This window comes from Plecotus auritus (genome assembly GCF_963455305.1).
Source record: "Plecotus auritus genome assembly, chromosome: 6".
NCBI lineage: Eukaryota > Metazoa > Chordata > Mammalia > Chiroptera > Vespertilionidae > Plecotus > Plecotus auritus.
Window position 1 is genome coordinate 173,689,336 of NC_137773.1, and position 6,686 is coordinate 173,696,021.

The window sequence follows — 6,686 nt, forward strand, 5'->3', positions numbered from 1 at the left end:
TCTCTTCCTCCCTGACGGCCTGTAGGTTCTCAAACATCCAGGTGTGTTCAAAGCCCGTGTTTCTACGGCCCCTCTGGTTCTCCTGGGATACCCGCGGCCATGCCCACCGAGGCACGAGACCCATGTTTTGGGGGGAGCACAGCTGCGCGCTCACAGCACTCGTGGGGAGGCAGCCAGCCGGTGCTTTCTGGAACGGTGTCTGGCTTGCCCTGGACCATTTCAGCCTGAAAATCGGACAACCGCTTCGTCAGACTCTCCCCGCCACGCCCCCCCGCCCTCACCCCCCCGAATCTGAGAATAAAATATTGGGCTTCAACCTCCAGTGGGTGGCAGCATATGGGCTCTGATGAGTCAGGCAGCATTCTGGGCGCGGAATCTGGGCATACGGGCAGCGCAGGGAGATGAGTCTCGCCTTCCTCGTTTCTCCCTTTACTGCTCGCTAAATGGGACCGCGAGGCCGCCAGCCCCGCATCCGCGGCAGCGATGGGAGGTGGGATGTTTGGGAAGCACTGGTGTCGTTCGGAATCTGTCTGGAATGTGCTCGCGGGCTGTTCTGAAACCCAGGCCCTTCCCAGTAAACATGCCGTGCGGTTTGTGCTCTGAGCAGGACACTCCGCTTGTGGGGTAAAAGTCCCCCATCACACCCACCCTCACCTGCGGGATTAGAACACCTGGAGCCCTGGCTGGTTGCTCAATGGTTAGAGCGTCAGCCGTGGACCAAAGGGTCTGGGGTTCGATTACCAGTCAGGGGGCACATACAGGTTCAATCCCCAGCCCTGGTCGGGAGGTGTGCGGAGGCAATGGATCCATGTGTCTCTCATGTCAATGTTTCTGTCTCTCTCTGTCTCTCCCCCTCCCTTCCACTCTCTCTAAAAATCAATGGAGCCTGGCTGGCATGGCTCAGGGGTTGAACGTTGACCTCTGAGCCAGGAGGTCGCAGTTTTATTCTGGGTTAGGACACATACCCGGGTTGCAGACTCCATCCCTAGTAAGGGGGTGTGCAGGAGGCAGGGGGCGTGCAGGAGGCAGGCGATCAATGATTCTCATCACTGATGTCTCTCTCTCTCTCTCTCTCTTTCTCTCTCTCTTTCTTCCCCCCTCTCCCCCCCTCCTCCCTCCTTCCTCTCTAAAATCAATAAAAATATTTTAAAAATAAATAAAAATCAATGGGAAAAATATCCTTGGGTGAGGATTAAAAAACAAACCACACCCAAAAAAAAAAACATGGATGCATATGGCTGTCAGGATGTTGCTGGCCATGCAGCCTGAACCTAAGGTTCCTGAACCATTCATGACTGCACTGACCTCCCTCTGACCCTGCTTCTGCAGGTCCCCCTGGAGTCACTTCCTCGATCATTTCCCGCGATGACCACTGTGCTGGGCGATGTCTTTTAATTGGCCTTCCTCATAATCAAGCCCTCCCGCAGGGAGCCGAGGAGGAATTAGTGCAGTGGTCGGCAAACTGCGGCTCGCGAGCCACATGCGGCTCTTTGGCCCCTTAAGTGTGGCTCTTCCACAAAATACCACGGCCTGGGCGAGCCTATTTTGAAGAAGTGGCGTTAGAAGAAGTTTAAGTTTAAAAAATGTGGCTCTCCAAAGAAATTTCAGTCATTGTCCTGTGGATATTTGGCTCTGTGGACTAATGAGTTTGCCGACCCCTGGGTTAGTGAGTGAGCAGGTTTTTAATACACGGTCGTGCAGTCCCAGGGTTTCAGACTGCATCCTCTGCTGGGGAAGCAGAGCCTTCCGGCCCACGTGGGGGGGATGCGTGGGACTGGGGACATGTGGGGACAGCCTCAGACAGGAAGGCACTTGCCTCCTAATGCCTTTCATCCCGCAGTTATTTTGACAAAATGTTTCTGCGACTCTCCTGCAAACACGATCCTTTGTGACATTTAAATACACGCCCGTGAACCTAAAAAGACCCAGGCCTGCCATTGTATGGGAAGCGCAGGTTTGAAAAATGCCTTTCCGGCCATCCCAATGGGCGTGTGGATTGTGGGGACACAGATCTCTTTTCGTGTAAACAGAAAGTGTAAATGCTGGACGTCTTCCCAGGAAGGAGGAGCATGTCCATCAGAACCCACGGGCACGCCCGTCACGGGGGGTCTCCACGCGTGGCAGAGGCAGCCTAGGGTTATTCAGGTTCAGGCCTAACCTACATCTGATTCCCAGAGTGTTTGCACAAGACGGAAGAAAGGAGCGCTTTCTAAGACATTCTCCCACTCTTAGTCATGACAGGTGACAGTCCCTTAGAGTGAAATGATCGCTGAGAGGGACATGTTTTAAAAGGAAGGGTAGTCGATGCAAACAGACCTTATTGCCAGCGCCTCCCACGTGTGCCGACATCTGGGGGCTGTCCTGGTGGGTGTCTGTTGAACACGGTCGGACTTATCCTGGTCCCACACGCCAGGCCACGGCGGAAAGCAGATTTCAGCCCCACGGCTGTCCCCGCTGCCTCTGGAGCTTGGAGGCCTGGTATCTTCTAATCCGAGGTTATTTTTCAGGTCATCGGTCCTGTTTCCAAACCTCCGACAGACCCTGGTGGTGGTAATTAGAACGGTGCACATCGATCGATCATTATCTTTATGACTTCAATTTTCTCCCCAACGGGCGCCCCATGCATCGAATATCCTATCCTTTCTCAGACCTCGACTGCCAGCCTCACTAAGCAGGGCCGGCATCGTCGGATAAGTAAAGTGGGAATCCTCAGATGTTAAATGAAAAAGAGAATGGTTTGCCCCCAGGGAGGGGACCTTGAGGACAAATGGTAAATTCTAATATCTCTCTCTCTTTCTCTCTCAAGCCATACACACACAGAATGATTAAAATCATATGCCCAGCTGGCGTGGCTCAGTGGTTGAGCGTCTATATATGAACCAGGAGGTCATGGTTCAATTCCCATCAGGGCACATGCCTGGGTTGTGGGCTCGATCCCCAGTAGGGGGTGTGCAGGAGGCAGCCAACCGATGATTCTCTCTCATCATTGATGTTTCTATCTCTCTCCCCGTCTCCTTTCCTCTCTCTGAAAATCAATAAAAACATATTTTAAAAGTGATTAAAATCACATATTAGAAAATAAAGTATGAATGTAGATAAAATGACATGTCTGCAACTTGGTTAGTGGTCCTTAAGGCCCCTGAGGACATGGTTCTGAGCTGCGCTGGGGACTGGGTGCAGGGACAGGAACGCGGGGTTTCCCTTCGCTGCAGGCTCCGCAGTTGGCGCCATGAGACTCCGCACAACCGCTTCCTTACCTGCTTTCTCGCCCACCTTCCAGGTGGTGCTGGGGTAGGCCTATCTCTCGAGGCCTCTCCACGTGCAGAGCTGCCCACGTACGAACACGCTGGCCCGGTGAGCATCTTCCCTGCCCATTTCTGCTGCTTCATCTCGGATTCCCCCAGCTCTTGAGCAATCATTAACCATAAATGATCTTGTCCCATATGGTCAGCATAATCTGACATTTTCCCTAAGGCTGGGACTCATCTCATTAATTATGTAATTCGTTTCAGTTAGTTAACTGATGATGTCACATACTCGTCTTTTCAATTATGTGGATTGACCTATTCGATTCCCAGTCAGGGCACACACCGTGGTTGCAGGTTCAATCCCCAGTTGGGGCAAGGCAACCAATTGATGTTTCTCTCTTACATCAATCTGTCTCCCTCCCCCCGTCCCCCTCCTCCTCCCCTCCCCCTTCCCTTCCCCCTCCCCCTCCTCCTCCCCCTTCCTCTCCTTTTCTCTCTCTAAGCCTGTCCTCAGGTGAGGATTTACAAAACAATGGTGGATTTCCCCAAAAGCAGTGTTCTGCACTCTGACACAACCCGCTGTGTGTGTGTAGCCCAACGTGTTACCCCCATAGGACTGGCAGCTAGGGGAACTGATGCAGACACGGTGTGCTGTTGCCTGGGTTGTGAGGAATATTCATAGGTCATTTGTCTCTGACCCCGGAGACTCTGTCTCCCTCAGCACCCATGCATCGGGACAGGGCCACTTTGGAGGATGAGTCCTGTAAAACTCAAACCCCAACCTGACAATATGTGTGTTAGCTCTGCCACACTTCGGGGGAAGGAACAGAAAGAGAGGACATTGCCTTTGAAAGAATTTAAGCTAGAGATTTGCCGGAGTGCAGACAATTAACTTTCAGTGTGATTTTTAATGAGGAAGAACATATGAGAATATTATTAATATTTGGTTCCCATCTGTGAGGAAGTGCAAAAATATCATTGGATTACTTTCAGAGGGATAATAATACATCATTTTTTTTTAAAAGCATTTCTGTTCTATGTGAGGGGACTTCCATCTTGAATTTTATAATGTGGAAGTAAAAATAAGCACTTTAGTTTTGCTATATTCTACTGGGACGCTCTCTGCTTTGCCTAAGGAGCTGTACCATAAATTAGGTTATAATTCCTATAGTTTTTATTTACTTTGCATAATAATAATACATTGACATCCATAGATATCAAAGAGCTCTATTTCATTCATGTGAAAGATTGGATATTGGGGTACTTCGTTTCTTTTAGAAGTTGTCATTTTCTGTAACTTGTACGCAGGAATTCTCTGACGCAACCACAGGGGATGGTTATTTTATTGAGGTCACAGGGAAGACTCTCCAAGGGACTGCCTCCGGGGACCCGGGCGTTGGGAGGCCTTTCCAGGGCAGGAGCCAATCTGCGGCCCCCTTTCTGCACACCTGGGGGGCTCGGGGGCACGGGCGTCACCACAGACAGAGGGGCCGCCACCTGACCCATTTCGGCTCTTCTCACCCTGCTCTTGAAATTTGGGAGGAAAAAAGGAATTAAAATAGAGGCTATTTGTCCATCAACATAAAATCCTGGTAACTGAGCTAACTTTCCCCCCAGGACATTTGTTTTGGTTTAAGTTGTTTTTTTTTGTTTTGTTTTTTTTTTTTGTTTTTGAAGGTTGACTAAAGGACCAATATCATTTTCCTTAAGTATATTCTTTAATATTGCAGGTGCTGTGACCACCTGATTGTCAATAAACTTATTTTAAAAACAAACAAACCCTGGCCAGTGTGGCTCAGTTGATTGCGTGTCGTTCTGGACACCAAAGGGTTGCAGTTTTGATTCCCAGTCAGGGCACATGCCTGGATTGCAAGCTTGATCCCCAGTAGGGGGCTTGCAGGAGACAGCTGAGCAATGTCCCCTTGTCACATCCATGTTCCTCTCCCTCTCCCTCTCCCTCTCCCTCTTCCTCTCCCTCTCCCTCTCCCCCTCCCCCTGTCCCTTCCTCTCTCTCTAAAAATCAATTAAAAATCTTTAAAAATGTGTAGATAAATGTAGTTATTTAATGTTCTGCAAGATCTGTTTGGAGCCTCCCTGTGACATTCTGCAGGGATGAAGGTCTCACTGGTGATGGTGGATCCGTAACACATTCTCTGGGGACCGATGTCTAAACGCCATCTCTCCGTTCCTGGCCACACATCACCTGAGGAGCAGGCGCCGCTGGGCTCTGTGCTCGGTCTGGAGGAAATGTGGGGTCCAGCTTTCGTCTGCCTCCCGCTATCGTTCTGCAGGGAACCCCAGGGCCACGCGCTTCCCCTCGCCTGCGCTTCTGTCCCCTCACGCTTGAGCCTTTCTCCTGTTCCTCCCTGGGAGGTCATCCTGTTCCTTCCAACCCCGTGTCTGCTCTCGCCTGGCCATCGGGCCGCCGATTCCCAGGGGGACCTCGCACTCGGGGGTCCTGCTTTCTCCAGCATCCAACCTCTCTCTCTCCTGAGCAGTCGGCTGGTGTTGCCTTTTGAATGTCTGTTCGGAAGCAGCCTTTTGTTTTTGCTTCTCCCATCGAGGACCTGCACTCGGAAGCTGTGAAAGGCGGAAACTGCCGGACGATGCAAAGGCGTCTCTGCACCTGATGCTCACACAACCTGGGTATCATTTTCCGGTGACGGAGCTGCTGCTGCTTTTTCCTCCCTGTGTAGACTTTGTCGATACTAACCAGCAAATCACCTGATATCTACATCTGTTCAAGCAGACGGGTATTTAATAGCAGTAACCTAAATTTCAGTTGGAATTAAGGTCCGTGTGAAGAAGGATGTGAGGGGCCGATGGGACGTGTGCTGGGCGGATTGCGTTTCCCTCATTCTCTGTGATCCTGAGGGTCGTGGTGAAGGACAGGGGGTGGTCACCTCACTGCTGACCCTCACCTGCTCTCCAGTTCCTGGATCTGTGAGCTTGGGCCAATACCTCAGCCTGGTTTTGTCATCTTTAAATGGGGACCATGACAGATCGGGGAAATTTTGTGATGATGTGATAACTGTTTATCAAGCAACAGGAAGGAGAACAGAGATTGCTGGGGACTTGGGGGCGGGGGGGGGGGGGGGAGGTAGTTACTAGTGGGTTCACCATTTTAGTTTTCTTTTTAATGTTTTTATTGATTTTAAAGAGAAAGGAAGGGAAAGGGAGAAGCATGGATTGGCTGTGTCTCCTGCACCCACCCTACTGGGGATGCAGCCTGCAACCCAGACCTGTTCTCTGACTGGGAATTAAACGGGCGAGCCACACCAGTCAGATTTTTAACAGAGAGAGTCCTGGGGACAGTGGCAGAGCAACATGAATGCACTCAACACCACGGAGCTGTCCCCTTAGAAATGGTGAAGATGGTGAATATTATGTTAGGTATGGTTTACCACGATTTTCCTTAGGAAGCCAAATCGGTATCTG